Below are 18,355 nucleotides of genomic sequence, written 5' to 3' on the forward strand. Positions count from 1 at the left end.
TGATAAGAGACCTTGGGACCCAGATGGACAGTAGTCTCTCCTTTGATAGTCACATCACCACAGTAGTCAGGAAGTCCTCCTATGTGGCACACTTCATCATAAAAGGGTTCTCATCTAGGAAAAAAGAGGTCATTGTTCCCCTCTACTCATCACTCATTAGACCCATTATAGAGTACAACGCCCCTTTTGGGATGTATCTCACAAGACATCTGCAGCAGCTGGAAAGGTCACAGAAGTACCTCACAAAGAGGATTACTGGCCTCAAACAAATGCCCTACACTGACCGCCTCAAACTCCAGCTTTACTCCATAGCATATCGCGTACTCCGAGGCGATCTCTGCCTAACATATAAAGCTATGTCAAACCCAGAGCTGTTGGACATGCTACACCTAAAGAAATCCCAATCCCACCGAGCTACATGCTCTAGGGACCTAAATCTTGTCACCACAATAAACAGGACATGCTGGAGGGATAGATTCCTGTCCCAGAGACTTCCTATACTCTGGAACAAGCTACCCATCTATGTCAAGCAAAGTTCTTCATTAGCACTCTTCAAGAAAAACCTTGATGAGTGGATGGGAAATAGGAAATACACCCCAGGGATCACTTCTTTGTGTCTGCTGGACAGTGGCACAGGAAAATAACTTTCTTGGATGGCGTAAGCTATGGAAAATTGCTGACTAGGCTAACATAGGCCCTTGGGCTGATAGCCTAGTACCTACCTATGAACCTATGTGTTAAAATGGATTTTATTTTTTTTTTGTTAATATTAATATTTGTGTGGCTCACTGCTTAGTGCAAATATGGTGAAACACATAAATATGTTAAGATTAATGGAAGCTGCTTCTGTGATAAGGACAACATAAATTAGAGCTATGAACCAACTGTGTGTGTTGCACATCTGTTAAACATGATGAAGCACACACATCATATAGGATATCTAGCCCATGGTTCAAGTCCCCCATTTTTCTTTTAATGATAAAAGTTACAGTTTTTTACAATAATAATGCTTGTTGGGCTTTGACTGTCTCATTTATGCATTGCTCACCTCTGCACAAACATGGCGTAATGCAGCAGACAAAAAGATACATTGTAACTTTCAAAAAAGATACACTATTATATACACCAAAAATAATTTTTAGATTTTCAGTTGACTAAGGACATTGCTGGGGGCACCTTGACCCAGTAGTATCCACAAAAAGGAAACCTATTCTAATGTTATTACATTATAACAGTTGCCACCCCTTCCATCAGAGGAAGGGTATAATAAAAGCCAAATGGTTAGGTTATCTAGGCTGATTAGTAGCGACAAAATATTCAAAAAAGAGTTCTATATATTAATTGGAATGTTTCAAAACAGAGGCTACCCCTTAAGTCTTTTCCTGAAAGTGAAGAGAGAAGTTATGCTTAAAAGAAATACTACATTTAAGCCTATTTTAAAAGCAGGTCTAAACATTAATAGAACCAACATAGCCAAGCTACACACCAATGTTCTGGTATTACAATACGACACAGCAACTTGGTATCAAGTGTTAACAATATTTGGAAAATTAAGTTTGACAATGAAATGAAGGAAAAATTGGGGCATAAACCTAAGGTTGTGCACAGTAGCGGGCGTAATATAAAGAATATTGTTGAAAGTGTCAACAGAAAACAAGGCAAGCACAGGTCCCTGGTGTACAAATGTGGTGCTTGCAAGACCTGTAAAAATATTAATGATGGTACAAATGTCTTTATAGGAAGTTTTGAACGTACTATAGGATGCCCGGGTAGGTGCAACTGCAATACCACTATGGTGTTTTGTTTTTTGTTTTTTTAGCTACATGCTTATGTTCTGGTTTCTATGTAAGCACGACCAAACAAAGGCTACAGAATCACATTACTGAACACCTTAGAGACATTAAAAATAAAAAAAAATGAACAATGCTTTATATGTTCACACTCTAGAGCATCCCAACTATAAGAGATTTTTATTCTTTGTCATTGACAAAGTACAGAGTGACTCTAGGGGTGGGGATGATGAATTAGAATTAGCCAGCAAAACTAAATGGTAACTGAGACTAAATGCTTGCTGCAAGCCAGGTTTAAATGATTATTGTTCAATAGCTCCCTTTTTGAAGCTAAGGGCAGCAGAGGTTTAATTTCAAATGTACTGTGAAAATACCTATCTGACTGCAACTAATAGACCAATTATATTCTGCAATTTTAAATCTGTATTTTTAATAATATTTCATACTTTTATGTTCACTATTAGTATCAACACTAATATTTTTATTTTGAATGCATCGACTGTTGTGGTTTACAGCATGTTATTTTGTATATTACATATTCACAGGAAGTATGCCTTTGTTTATCCAGGGTATTTTCATTGATGCAAGCAAAATCATGAATAATTGCTTAAGTAATTAGAGCATATAATGAAAGTTGCATCATAACTGAATGACTCTAATGAAGTCAATTCATGTTTCTTGGCAAAAGCGCTTAGTTGGTTTTACTTCAACTGTATTTTATGTTAAATAAATGTGTTTCACACAAATACTGCCTTGGTGGCTCGCTTTGTTTATTACTGTATACACTGTTATATCTTTTGCCTTCCATTGTGCAAACATGGTGTCACACAGTGCTTACCATGCATACACAATGCCTGCAGTTCCACAACACCTGCAGACAATAAGGAAACACTGTCGATTTCAAAAAGATATATTGTTACATGTGTGGTCTTCCATCATGCAAACACACTAAGTGCCATTGCACAGCTGTCAGCACTCATACACAGTAATGAATGTAAAAAACACACCTGCTGCCTAGCTCTCCTTGTGGCAACAGGTATAAGTTATGGGTCACAATACAAGTGAGCCAGGGCTGTTATCCAGCAAACGTCAAGTTTTATTAATGCTGTTCCACTGTAATTTATATAAAAATGAACTATATAAAAATAATTATACATTAACATAAGTATGTATAGCAGGTAGATTGAGCACACACAATATCATATATATTACATCTCTAACTGTGAGTATCAGTACAATTACAGTTCTACAACTAAACATTTATTTTCTGAACTTTCATGTCACACATGTACATGGTTAACCACTTAACTCTAATGTGTTTATATAACTAATGAGTTTATCTGGCAAACACGTCCTCTGTGGCAATGAGCTATCTGAACAGTAATGAGTGTAAAAAGTAAACCTGTTGCCCAGCCTTCCCCAACTGGTATAAGTCCAGGGACACAATACAGGTGAGCTGGGGTTCTAATCTAGCACACTCCAAATTTTTTTAATGTTCCACTCAATTTTTAATAATAAAAAAAAAAAAAACAATATAAACATTTCCAGCACAGGGAGGTCAGGCAACCAGTGTGGCTCAGCCTGCCACCCCTCCAACAGGTGCTCTACCAATGCCCAGCACATGTGGGATGCAACCTGGCAGTACTGCCTCTGCTGACCCTGCAGTACCTGGACCATCAACATCAGGTAGCATTACCAGAGCATCTGGTGCAGTGGTACCCTCTGGGAGTATTGGTGAAGATGGGGATTTTGTCATCCAACAGCAGCTGCTAAGCATAGTGACTGAGGCCCTAGAATGTGCCATTGGTGCATTCCTCAATCACATATAGAAGATGATTGTTGGAATGCTGTGAAAACTGAAACATCAAGCACTCCAACAGGAAGTTAAGGGAGAGGACAGTGATGACAGTTCTCAAGGTGAGAACTAGATAATCACTGTCCTCATGCGTCACATCTGATGTCCCCTACCTATCCCCAATCATGATGTCCCCAACCTTGTGTTCCTCACCATCCCTGTCTTGTTTGTCTTGTTGGTCTGCAATCACTTCTTCACCTACCCTACTTACATGACCATCACATACCTGTATATCTTAACCAACATTCCACTCTTTTTCAAATAAAATAAAAAAACTGGGCATCTGTCCCACAAAAGGTTTTATCCCATACATAGCTCTACACTTCACATGTCTTCTTGACATATCTGATTAGGTCCAATTGGCTATACAACAAGTATGCGTTGTGTTGATAGTCCAAATTCATCCAATTTTATGACAAGGTTAATATCACACTGTTGAAGTGGATAGCTATGGTTCTTGCATAATTCCCTCCTGCACTTTCCTATATTGCTTCCCCTTTATTCTTCTACCTGCTTGCCCCCAATTTCACTACTTTCCTATCTACTCCATTTTCACACATTTAATCTGGTCAAAAAATAATCTCATACCACACATGTCAGAAATGCCCCCTAATAAAGTCCTTCACTTTTGGTCCTCTGTGTTTGCATGGAGTTTGACATTGCACACCAATGCTGAGAGACAGTAAATGGCTCTTCATGTCCTATGGCATAGTGCAGTTGCCTCCATGCAATGCTGCTTAAACCCACTGTGCTAAATGAACACACAGTTAAAGCAAAGTACAGACAGTACTCTGAAACATTTACTCTAACACTGATTTAGACTATTGAATGTATACAAATTAAAATCCATCAGTGTACTGTTGACATAAATCGACTGATGTTCATTTATATACAGTACTTCACTGTAGTCATTGCTTCTCACATTTGCAGAAATTATTCCATTTACTTATGTAATACCATCCTGACATTAGGTTGAGCTGGATTTGAACCCTGTGTCATGAACTCACTGCTCTTAAACCTGCTGCCACAGAGAAAACTAGCAGTGGATGTATTTCTTACACTCAGTACTGTCAAAAGTACTAATGGCTGTGCCTTGTCACTTTGTGTGCTTGTGTGAAGGAAGGCAAACCAATAGAAAGATTACTATTTTCCCATTTAAGCAGAGACATGCATTTGCTTGTCGCTTGACTCCAACCCAACGTGAAGGCAATAGCAACAGTCCTTAATGTTATAAATGTTATGGCACAACATTTTAGGTATAACTACTACTCAAGTTCAAATTGTATTCATTAACTGTTAATCTGACATGCGCAAACACTTTCCCATCGATCATGCAAACCAGTTATTAGACAGTGCTTTGTGTAAAGAGGTGATTGACATGTATTACTATGTTTATTGCCCAGTTAGTCTTCACCTCAATAAAACCCATGCAAAAACAACCAAAGGGAAGGAACCTGTTAGTGACTGAGCACATATTTATCCAGATTAATGTATACCCTGCAGCCATGCTCTTGAAAATGGATATGTCAGTAATAGTTAACAAATTTCAACTACACTACAAAAAATAAGTAACACAATCCAATGTTACATCATCTAAAACTTTATACTGACAGACATCGAGATTGCCTCATACATGTCTTAATGTGAACATCAGTTCATCACAAATATGAACACACGTATATCCACAGTTGCATCCAGGCTGATCACAAAAGGTCTGTATGACTGTAAATGTGTAAGGTACACAACATACTGAGAAACAGGTGCATATGTCTCGGTTCTGTAACAAGCATTTCCTGCTACTTATGGCATCTAGTTTGAGAAGCTGTCTTTTAAAGTATATCTGCACATTGGAACCAAAACAGAAAAGCCAACGTTTATACTTTGCACAACACTGTCATAAAAGGATATGTTACCTACATCATATAATGATGATGTCATCATCTATAAAGTCCAGTATGACAAGGAAAAAAATCATACTTTGGAGATGGTGCAAATATTAACTACTGTGTTCTGCAGATGGGAACAAAATAGCTAGGTGGGAGTCAACTTACCACAACAACCACATTGTCTGCATGTATGTGTAAGTGTATATGTATTCATAGTCAGAAGAGCATGAGTCTGTATCCAACTGTTAGCAATCAAGTGTCATGGAGAACAAAAGTTTTCACAGTCATACATGCCTACACAGCCATTTCCTACAGGCATCCTGACGACATCTTCCAGGCATACAGTGATGATATCATCCACTATAGAGTGCCCAGCAGAAGTTTAAAAGTTATACTTGTGCTGTGACACTTGTGTTGAGTATAATGTTCTCTAGCTTATGTAACTAGTTAGGGTTTTTCATTTCAATGCAGTAAACTGGTGTGCATAGTCAGAGCATAAATCTGTATCCTACTGTCAGCAATCAAGTCTCATGGAGAACAATATTTTTTACAATTGTACATGCCTACACAGCCATTTCATAGAGGCCTACCAACATCTTTTCCCAAACATAAACTGCTGATATCATCTATGACATGTCTGACACTAAAAGCCAGAATGTTGTTATGGCGCTTGCATTAAATACTGTGTTTTGTAGATAGCTAGACAGGGGTTCTAGTCTCACTATGGTCAACTGTTGTCTGTGTTTACACTCAGTTCACATTCTGGAGACCATTTTAGAATAGTATGTGAGACACTCCTACTACCATCTTCTTCTCACCAGACACTGCTGATGTCATAATCTCTAAAGTGTTATCTGACAATATCAAAGCCAGACTTGTGCTGTGAAACTTGGGTTAATTACTGTGTTCTGTGGATAGTTAGGCAGGAGTTCTAGGCTCATTGTAGTCCACTGGTGTATGCTTGTGGTTAGTTAGTTCACCTTCTGAAGGCCATTTTAGAATGGCATGTGAGACACTCCTGCTACCCTCTTCTTACCAAACACTGCTGGTGTGATCATCTCTAAAGTGTTGTCTGACACTAGGAAAACTGGACTAGCTCTGTGACACTTGAGTTAAGTACTGTGTTCTGTAGCTTTTTTATCTAGATAGTTAGGGGTTCTACTCTCAAAGCAGTTAACGTCAGTGTGTTTTCATGAAAATAATACTTTTGAGACAGTTAGACTGAGATATGACTCCACATCTATGTCAGGCACTCTGCCCAACATCATCTTCTCAGCATACAATAATGCTATCATTCCCTATGCAGTGCCCTGTAACACTGCTAGAGTCAAACATATGTATTTATGCTACTCTTACATAGTGTGGACTCTAACTTCTATACTTAAACAGGTTTAATGTTCAAATCTGAACTCATGCAACTGCTGTGTGTGAGGTTGGTGATACATTATGGTTACTGTATAATCTTTTGAATCTCTTCATTTAACTACCATTCAGAGCCTTTAACATAAATCCATGAATCCAACATCCCCTTTTTCCCCTCTGTCCACATAACAGCCTTCCTGCAGGGGACGGAAGGATAACATTATCTCAAAGATGCATACACACATTGTGAAGCAGGGTCCTTCTATGGGCCTTTGCAAGCCATTTCCAGACCACTGGTTGTGTGATTGTCAATTCTGTCATGGGTTGGTGAAAACATATGGACAGAGGCAGTATGAAATACAATCAAACAAATGCGCACACACCCTTACTGTCTTCCCTCATACATATATATCAGTTTTAGTTTACATGGTATAATGGCTATAATTGTATGTAATGTTGGTGATTAACCTAGTAATGTCCAATGACCCTACGAACACTGCAAAATGTTGTTGTCATCCACATGTGCTATATGTTGAGGTATGGTTGTACAGTAGGCCTACAAGAGGGTATTACATTCTGTGATGTGAGGTAAATCATTTATTTTCCTGCTGCTGCCATTTTATTACATGTTCTTTACAGAGCAGCTGTAGTAATATGGCTCCTGAGAACTGTTGACATGGGATGATACTATGTATATTTTTGATTTAGTAATGCATGTGTTTTTGAAGTGGAGTATTTCAATGTTTTATACAGTCCTCATTCAACCATCACAGTGACAATTGCAGTATGGCATAGGTGTACATGTGTATACCTACCATCATTAAATGCTCTGACATACATCAATATCGTATCATACTGATTACATGGGCACATGTCTTGTTTCATCCAAATGATGTTATATACACAAAGAAGTTGTGATGGAATTCCAACCTTGGTGAATTAGTTGTATGCACAATTGTGTTGCTATCCCCAATGATTACTGAGGTGGTCCCAGCACCATTTTGTGCCTATCAGGATTTGTGTCAGTAATTGTTCTGCTTGAGTCATATCCACCTCATTTGTAATGTCCCCTTATATGGTATCAGGGTGCTCACATAAAACTTTCCACTGAAAAGCATATAGGTATATGTTGTGCAATTGATGTAATTACATGGCATAAGTAGAGTTTTATGACTGTGTATGAACAGAACCACTGTGTGGTATGTAATGCAAACACAAGGTTGTATTTGGAGGTGTTGTCACAAATCATTTTTTAAATAAGTATGATATGTTAAGGGGATCACACAACTAAGCACAGAGCTGTTTATGGATGCCACCAGCCATACTCAACTGGAGAAAATAGAAGATTTGCTAGCTGATAGTTTGGATCAAACTTCATCCCCCTTTCTCCACTGGCCATCAGTCAAAGTATATATACAAACTTTACTCAGTTTATTTGCTCGGGATAATATCTCATCTGTGCTCCCTGTAAGGCTAATAACACATCCTCAATGAGCCCTGACAACAACCCAGGTTGCCTTCTCAAGAACGTAAACCCTAACCTACCAAACACAGTTGCATCCCTACGTAACACACCTCCAGACAGCCTGTGTTCTGGCAGAAGAGTGTACAGTAACAGTCATCCATCTGGACAAGGGGGTAACATCCCCTGATTCAGGGAATTATGAACCCGTAAGCCTGACTCACCTCATCTGTGAGACAAGGTCCACAATGATTTTTTTGGTCTATCAAACAGGATACAAGTAATCTGCCAAATGTGTAGCCAACACATTTGTCATTCATTCATTATGGCTGCATCATGTCTGCTAAATCTTTTTGACTTCTTCAAGAAGGTCACCAAGACACTAATGAGGAAAAGACTGCACCGTGACCTAGGCAATGCATTTGACACAAATCCACCATCAGGATTTAGAGAGAAACTTTCTCAAGTGGGCATAAACACCTACATCACCAAGTGGGTAGACAACTGGATCACAGACAGGACAACATATTGTCAAAGTATGTGAATTCATCTCTAACAAGGGGCAAGTGACCAGGGCCAAACATCAGGGTTCTGTACTAGGCCCTTTTCTGCTGAGTATTTAATTCTCAGATGTCAAGACAAACTTAGCTTTTGTCTGACTAGCTTTGTGGATGACTGTAATTTGTAGACAAAAATTGAATCAAAGAACACTATTGATGTACTGCATAAAGTATTGATGCACCAAAAATGATTGTTGCCAGAGGCATGGAGACACACAAAATGAACCAAAAAGCATAATTATTTCCTTTTTGAAGGAAAGTACCCAAGCTTATTACAATATAGACAACACACCCCTATGAATAGACCCAGTGGTATGTGACCTGGTTACCCAGGTAGAAAGTAATCGGGACTTCCACCAGCATGTAACCACAGTCATGACAAATACCTAGTATGTAGTAGAAATTGTAAGTATTGGCAGGCCATCTACATCAATGATCTTTATAATTCCATTGTTCTCAGTTCTCATCACACCAATAATTGAGTACAATGCACCCTTTTGCATGTTCCTCACCACCCATCTGCAACAGCTGGAGCAACTGCAGAGTTATCGCACAAAGAAAATACTTGGTATAAACAACAAGTCTTATGTGGAGAGATTGAAAGCCCTATCACTGTATTATATCTCCTACAGACTACTAAGGGTCGATCTGTGTCTGGCCTACAGGGCAGTCTCTTATATGGCCATGATGGAAATGTTACACTTTAACACAAACTGCATGAGGATCAATTGTTCCAAGGATGTTAACTGAGTCTCTGACATAAATCATGTTGTACAGACACCTAAACCTTCTCTGGAACAAGCTTCCCAGTCATGTAGACCAAAAGCTTTGCCTTACCCTCTTCAAGTGCAACCTAGCTCAATGGGTGGCTAATCATGATTGTATTCCTGTTATGCAGCCATGTCCCTCATATATAGAGGCAGTTGGTATTTGATAACATATTATAGGCTCATAACTATGTAAACATCATTCACACTATTTAAAATTGTGAAACACATGTTACATATTGCTAGGCTTTTATGGGATCTTGGAACATTAGCTTAGTACTCTCCTATGAACCTATGTAAGTCAGTTGTATCCTAGGTACAGCTATAGTGTGACTGTACAGCATCACAGGTGAGCCAGTATATCACATCAATATTACCACTTGACAGCTTGCATGAGCAGTTATGCATGCTTGTCAGGACTTCATGGTAGTATAAAAGTTTCCATAGCAATGTCAGAGTGGCAATGATTTTGTGGCACATGTCTTGGGTTTGACATGTGCTGGTATAAAGTATGCTCCATGTATAATTTGGCATGTGAACAGTATCACAGTGACAGTGTCCTCAATCATTGATGCTAAACTTTGCAGTGCTGTAGTTTGTGTGCATGGCCATACTGATGCATTGCATCGGTCTCACATACTGCTGTACCAGTCATTATAATGGATAATTTCTTAAGTCACACATCAATCGCAGATGCTGCAGAAATTTTTTATTTACATTACCTGTTGCAGATGAAAGACATACACAGAGTGTGGGAAATCTATGATGATAGTGTGTTGCTTTTAAGTGTTTTTATCCATATGGTTGATATCTGTCTTCTAGGGATGATTTACTCAAGTGCATCACTTTTGATGCAGTGAGCTTCCACACATCTTTTTGTTCATACATAAGTATTCTTTGTGATGCATAACCATTAGGAGTTTGACAGTGCAGACTTCCCTTCTATGTGTTCTATAAGATGCATGTGTGATATGTCTTTCTCTGATGCACCCAGTAAATACACAGCTCATTGACACCATTGATGGCATGGGTTTCATTCTTGCAAGTGTGGTTTGTGACATATATATGTCATGCAAACACTCAACTAACCAGGATTGCTCCTAATTTAAATAACTGGTGTAAGTGTCCCTCTTAACACCTCTAAAAAGTGATCATTTTTGAAGATGTGCTTGATTCCTCTTCTAGATTACTGACAAATCATTACAGTAGTAAATGTATGTTCATGCAGAACATGTATAACAACTCACATTCACATATTTTATGTAATTTTCACAGATTAATGGTGGTATTATTCTGATATTGCTCATGACTGTGCATAATTCTGTCTAATGTTGTCCATGGGCCTGTTGCTATATGTCCTTGATTGGCTGAGACCTATGCTGACATTTCACTCGTATTCAAGCAAATCATTTTGCACACCTTCACAATATACACATACCATCCTTGATAAATGTACTCTTCAGTGATCATGTCTGGGTATTTATATCACAAGCAGTCATCTCTGTTGATATGTGACCTTGTGCGACAGCCACATAATATACAATAACTGCGTGATGATATGACTATACCCACACAGGAGGTGTAAACAGCAGTACGTACTGTATTATGTAAATATGTGATTACTTTTCATGCTACTGACATGTTTTTGGGGTGCACATGCATTGACATACCCCGTTTCACATGTCCTTTCCTCTTCCTTCATCCCTACCATTCATTTATGTGACCCTTTTCAATACACACATTTCCCCAGACTAGTCTATTTATACTGCAGTATATCCACTGTTGATCACAACAAATCCTTTATTTTAGTATGCCAGCTACATGTTGTAGTGTACATTGTACTGAGTACACTTTCCTGTACTGTTATTACTGCATTTATTATGTTGATTTTAGCCATGGTAGTCACTGTGGCTGTCTGCACAATCTTGCAGAACATGTTTGCCCATAGGTAAACCTGTCTGCTTGTGTTATATGCCTTTGTGCTGCTTACATGTTTTTCTGGCCAGCAACATCGCTTGTATCTGTAAGTATGATGTGCGTAACTCCTATCCAATTAGTGCTGCTGCTCATCGCTGTAAGCCTACGCAGAGTTTATTGAATCCCTGGGTTGGTTTTAATGGGTTATCAATGTCTTTTAATATGAATGTCATTTTAAAAATTGTTTGCGTACAAGGAATAATATTTTTGATTGTGTGACTGTTAAACTATTTTAAATGGTGTACATGTTTTAGTTGAATTGTTCTGAACAACTCTATGAACAATGGAGAAAAATGCTTAGTTGTCTACTAAATTAAGTATTTTATTTGATAACATTGGTTTGGTTGTCCTGAGTTTTTAACATCCCACCTTTCTGCTGAGGTATATATCGGTATTGAAGAACATATAGAGAACAGCAACTTGTACAGATAACCCCTGTGCATGCTGGAGAAAAATACACAGCTTGGAAAATATGAAGAACGTGAGCTAAGAAGAAAACAAAAGAAAGTATAGCTATTAAAGGAGAATGTGAACAAGAACTATAGATGAAAGTTAGACAAGTAAGCTATTCTACAGGTATTAATCAGAAAAAAAGAAAGCCCCTTGTTTTCTGTATATATTAAAAGAGGAGAATGCAATGGAGCCGAAGAAAGAAAAATGAAGCAAATGTTATCAGAGGTGAGATTTGGTCATCTCTGGAGACTGAATAAAGGAAACTAGTCAAACAATTTTAAAGATTTACAGAAGCGAGATTCAGACACAGTAGTTATCCACAAAGAATGTTTGAAAGTATTATGAAAATTAGGGTGGATCAGTCATACAGCAAATACCATTAACTTCTCTTAAGATGTTTTCCATTTAGATTCTCCTCTTGGGTTACTACTTTGTAAAATCTGCATGATATCTCTAATTCCACATTGTGGTGCCTTTTGTGTGAAATCTGTGTTATTTTGGATCCTTATGGGATTACCTTGAATGGTCTGATTTTTTTCTCATCTCTCAAAAGCGCACAGTTAAGTTGATTGGCTGGCTTTCAAACTGCATAGTAGTAGTGCGTGTGTGTACGTGCATGTGTGTGTGTGTGTGTGTGTGTGTGTGTGTGTGCGTGTGAATGAGAACATGCATTCTGAAATAAACTGGTGCCTTGTCCATAACAAGCTTTAACCTATTGCCTCATATGTCTACTCTAATATGTGCTATACTGTGACCCTGTAAAGGATAAAATGATTTATAAGAAAATGGAATTATAGATTAACACAATTAGTTATAGCAGCTCTGACTGAGAGTTTTGATTTTTGGAAGACCTCAAAACTTGGAAAAGGAATACATTGATGTCAGCATGTAAAGGATGAAACAGGGTAAACCATGTGACTTACAGCCAGTACATTTAACATTAATTGGGGGGAATGAAATAGTGAAGATTTCAAAGCAAATATTTGAGATGTGGTAGTTTTCTAGGTTTTATGTGAAATTCGCTACGTTTTTCTTAGAAACGTGAAATTTGCAATGGTTTTCTTAGAAAAAACTTTGCAAGAACTATTTAGTTCAATGACTGGATTACATATCAAAGATGTACTTAAATGATGCCTCTTTATTTTCATAAGGGTTTTGATGGTATATCACATAGGAGGTTGTTAAGTGCATTATAAAAATTAATAGCAGATTACAAAATAGAAGCTGGGTATTAAGTGCAGGTAAGAGAGAACTTAAGCAAAAGAAGAATATAGTCAATGTCATTAGTTTGGGTTCTGTATATATCTTATGACTGATTGTCTAATGCCACTTTGCAGCCATAGTCCTGTCCACAGTCAAGACTGTGAGCAATTTACAGTGACATATTTGTAACTGGATGGTGCAGTGGTGCAGGGTAGCATTGTTGTCTCACAGCAAGAGGTTTTTCTGTTTGATTCTAAGCTGGAGTGCCTTTTGTGCGGAGTCTGCATGTCCTCCCTGCATTTGTTTGGGTTTTCTCCAGGTACTCCGGTTTCCTCCCCCCTTACAAAGACATGCATCTGGAGCATTTCTCCCTGGGCCTCCCCTAAAAGTTGACTTTATTCCAAGTTGGACTTTCCAGGTAAACAAATGTTAAATAATATAAAAAATAAATAAACTCAAATTATATAATTTAATAAGCAGAAAACTACATGCAATGTTTCTTTAGTTTACAGAGTAAATAAACTGTATCCAAGTGGGAGTGGGGTGCAGATAATAAAAGGAATTATAATGAGGTAAGATGGGAAGAGTAAAAGTAACCATACTAGTGAAACTGGAGTTGGATGAGGAAGAGAAATGTATTAAGGAGGTTCGTCAAGGCCTATACATTGTAAATACTTAAATGGGTGATTTTAGAGGGTGCTTCTAAATGTGTTAAGATATGGACTACTGCTGATTTCTAGAAAGAAAGATGTCCAAGTGGTAGGTGCAGTTTTGTAGAGTGGCATCAATATAGTAAAATGAGGTCAAAGTAAAGTTGCTGTCGGAGTTGTTTTTGTGAAGTAAGTAGCATATAAGTGGCAGTGTCAACTAATGGATGAGTGGGGGCATGACTCTTTACAAAAAGTAGTCTGTAAGGAATCACAAGAAACAGGAATGCAGATCATTGCCTAATATGAGCAGTTTTACTGGAGATAAGGAGAATATATTAAGTTCCATTATCTGAAATGTTGACAAAGTGACATGAAAGAGCTTAACTCTTTTACTTATTAGTTTTGAACTGGGATATCTTCAGTGGTGTTCGATACATGGGATAGGAGAGATTCAAAATAGAAGGGTAGGATAGGGTTAAATGTGAGGGAGGGATGTTAGGAGGAAATGAGGTAAGAATAGGGAGGGGATTAGAGGGTTTTGTTAAGTGTAATGAGAGTAGGAGTCACATTTTGGCGTGAACTTGCTATACTGCAGGTTCATGTCCTGACGACCAGTGTGTTCTTTGGTCAGGTAGGCCTTGGTTTGGTGGTGGACATGAGGAGGTGAGTACCTAGGGTATAGGGTATGGTAATATATATGCTGCTTAAAGTTTTTTTTTTTTTTTTTTTGGGGGGGGGGTTGCATTCACAAATTTTCCATTCACAGGTTTTTAGTGTATTACTGTCATGCTTGTAAGGAGTTAAGGGTAGAATAACATTTACGGGGCTTTATTATTGTTAGTAGCATTAGGCTGCCAGTAGACATAAAGTGGTTGGTGAGCTCTCGGTTGGTATTCCAGACAGTTGGTAGGTATAATTTCGGTCTTTTTCTGTAGTAATGTTTGTGGGGGACAAGGGTAGTTTGGAGGTTTGTGCGTGGGCTCTATGGCAGTTGCAAGATTTTTCTAAGATGTGCTATTGCTTGGTTGGGAGGTAGTCACTTGTTTCCCCTTTATATAGTCCCATTAGTGTGAGGTAGCTGTGCGGAGGCTTTCTTTAGCAGGGTTACTGTATTTATTGTGGTAGCATTGTTGAGGTACAAATATTTGCGGTATGGGGAATAAGTCAATAGGATGCAATGTCAGGCTGTGAGGAGCCTTTCGTGGGTTTTGGGTTCATCTCTTTGTTCTGAGATAAGGTTTGGCTTGGGACTGGCCTACAAAGCTGGTGAGGTGCAATTGTGATCAGGCTTGGACTGTGGCTTGTGGAGGAGAGTCGGGTCGATGTGTTCTACATTCTATCTTCAGCGGTTCTACTTTTTTCCTGTTTGTCATGGCCTGTTTGATCTCTTGCGGCTCCATCTTCGGCTGGTTCAAAGGCTTCTATTGGACTCGTGCATGATGGTTTGTGGTGTTTTCGAGGGCTTCTGGTTGCCATTCTCTCTGCACATGTGCATGGTTGTTGGGCCATAGGCGGGGCAGGGTTGGACTGGAGTGGTGTTCGGTTTCTCTATTTCACTTGGTGGTGGTGGCTGCTCGCTGGTGGTCGGGACTGCAGTTGGTAGAGAGGGACAGGTGGGCTTCTGCTTCAGCCTAGCCTTGAACTGGTTGCATTTTAGAATGCAAGTTGTGAGACAGAGAGTGAATTGATGCACGAGCAGGTGTGCATGGATGAACAGCCTAGCATCTTGTTTGCTTTCCAGATGAAATGAAGTGGAAATACATAAATATATAAAGTGAAATGCTTACTGATGATTCATGTTGAATGTCCCTGTGCTATTCTCTTCTCAGAGTGTGCTCATATAGGGTTCTGGTTGGGTCATATTTGTACCAACGTCACTGCTTTCTGTCTTTTGCATGCCCTATGACAGGTCAGTGGTGTTTTTTTTTTTTGTGCCTGGGAGGGTTGGCTGCGGTGCTGAGGATGTTCATCTGTGCGCCACTGTCAAGAACTCATTTTGTCATTTGGTGGACTTGTGAGGTGGATATATGAGGCTTCTTAGAGATAAAAAAAAAAAAAGTGTTCATTTGGTTGCTCCCCATCTGTGTCGGTCCCTCCATTGTATGTGACAGTGCACATGCCTCTCAGCTGTCCAGATTGTGAGGCATGTCCAGATTTTGCCTCATGGTTTTGGTCCATCCCTTTTTTTTTTTTGGCAAGTTGGAGTCACGGGATGAGGATGGAAGTTTGAATTTTGGACTTCAGATCCTATGGGAGATTAATGTAGTTGTGGGGCTGTTGTCCTATCAATTTTCTACATTTGTGGACTGTCCGGATTTCATGAAAGTCCAGAATGTTCTTGAGTTTGGGCCTTTTGTGGCCCGTCGGGCATGGCTTGGTCCAGATTTTTTGCTCTGGGAGGTTGACAGGTATGAGTCATTGGTGATGCGAGAGTAAATTACTTGAAACCCAGTGATGTGACATAATGCCGTACGCATTATGAAGAGGAGCTTGGGATTGTATTCATGCTTGACCATTTGCTTTTAGTTGGTTACGAGTTTAGTATGTATTTTATTTTGAACCCGACAGGAGAGTAGATTACCTGATAAACTCAGCACACACCCGTTATCTAAATGCCCCAATTTGTCTCGAATTTTAGGCATGTCTGTTTGGATTTCATCAGCATGACATGTTAAGTTGGGGGAAGTTTGAGAGGTGGTCATACATCTCAAATGTCCACCCCCCCTCCCCACATATTTTGGACTATTCTGCATAAAAGTTGTGGTTTCTGGCAAATAAATGGGATGAGCTGAGGAGTGAAGTCACGGATTACTGATATACATTTAATCTTCAGTCTTCAAATCCTTCAGAAAAGGTACGTTAACACAGATGAGGGGGAAAAAGAAACTGAGGAAATAAGTCCTAGTTAACCTAGTAAGATGAAACTTTCCACATCTTGTGCCTCACTTATACCACTGTCAGTATCGTAGCTTATTTACAATGACACTCAATAGAGGGTAGGGGGAGTGGCATCACATTTTCTGATAAACAACGGGATAGTGGGTTTATATCTCTGGGACCATAGCGGTTATGAAGGAAGCATAAATGGAACTCCTTCAGCACAATTTGTTATAGTGGTAGTATTCCTTAGATTGGTCTTAAAATTGAGTTTTATAGGTCACAATATACACGGTAACTTATGTTTGTAATATTTTGTTAACAGCTTACAAGATCTCAGCAGCCACTCAGGTTGCAAGGAAAATGGTGACATTTTCTTCAGCTATTTGAAAGCTTTCATGTGAGACTGAGTCTTCTTAGTGTTATTTGGTCGTGGAGATTTTAGAAAATGATAAATTGTAGTTATATAGATTAATGCCATAAAACAAAAGTTAGAGGCTGATGCCCATTTTCGCTTGGGGTAATCTGGGTAGGGTTGCAGGGTGGCATGCATGCAGGGAACGAATTGGTAAACCCTATATTTAAATGAGGAGGTGAAGTAGTTCATTAAAGAGGGAATGCATAAATGTCAGATGTGTGAGGTAGGCATCTTAGCGGTATACAGTCATTATTCGGTGTGAGGTATTTATAACAGGAACCTAGGTTAAGGTAACTGTCATATGTAGTCAAATTAGACATAAAGAAGTTCTGTTAAGTATTTTTTGATCTGTGTTTATATGTAAATGTATAAATGTTGATCTAAATTTATAAAGTTGTTTAATGTGTATGGCTGGACAAAAAAGGGTTTGGCCGCATGGAGTAAAGCATTCCTGACACATGGGTTGCAGCGCAATGTAATTTTGGGTGAGCTGCAAATGGATTTCTTTTATTTTATTCGTAAATTAGGGGAGATACAAGCAGCATAGGGAAAAGCAATTAGGATATGTTATTTCTTACTTCATGGCTCTAGTCAGGGTAAGTATTTGCATAGGGTGGGATACAATGGTTGTATTTTGGTCTATTTTATAATATCGTGGCTGATGGTGTATAGAGTTCTCGACTGTCCATTTCCAAAGGAGGAGCACTAGACCACATAATGTGGAACAGGTGGGAAAAGTGCGGGGCGTATGCTAGTGACTTGCTGGCAAATTCATCTGGGAGGATCATAGGATGGTTAAAATACTGGTTAATTTTTATATTTATTATATTTTATTTATATATATATATATATATATATATATATGTATATATATATATATATATCTGTGATCTTTTAATTAATTAATATGATTCCTGTCTATTACCATGGATATAGGTTAAAAAATTCACTGAGTTTGACAGGCCCTTTCAGTGGGGAACTTTGAACATGAACTTTTAGGACCTCAATTGAGATACACTCCTTATAATAAGGTACAAAAAGAAAAAAGGGGGGAGCATGTTTTGTTCATGGTGATGACAAGGTTTAGATCCCTTG

This window comes from Protopterus annectens, chromosome 1.part0 (assembly GCF_019279795.1).
Source record: "Protopterus annectens isolate FY-2018-M chromosome 1.part0, PAN1.0, whole genome shotgun sequence".
Taxonomy (NCBI): Eukaryota; Metazoa; Chordata; order Ceratodontiformes; family Protopteridae; genus Protopterus; species Protopterus annectens.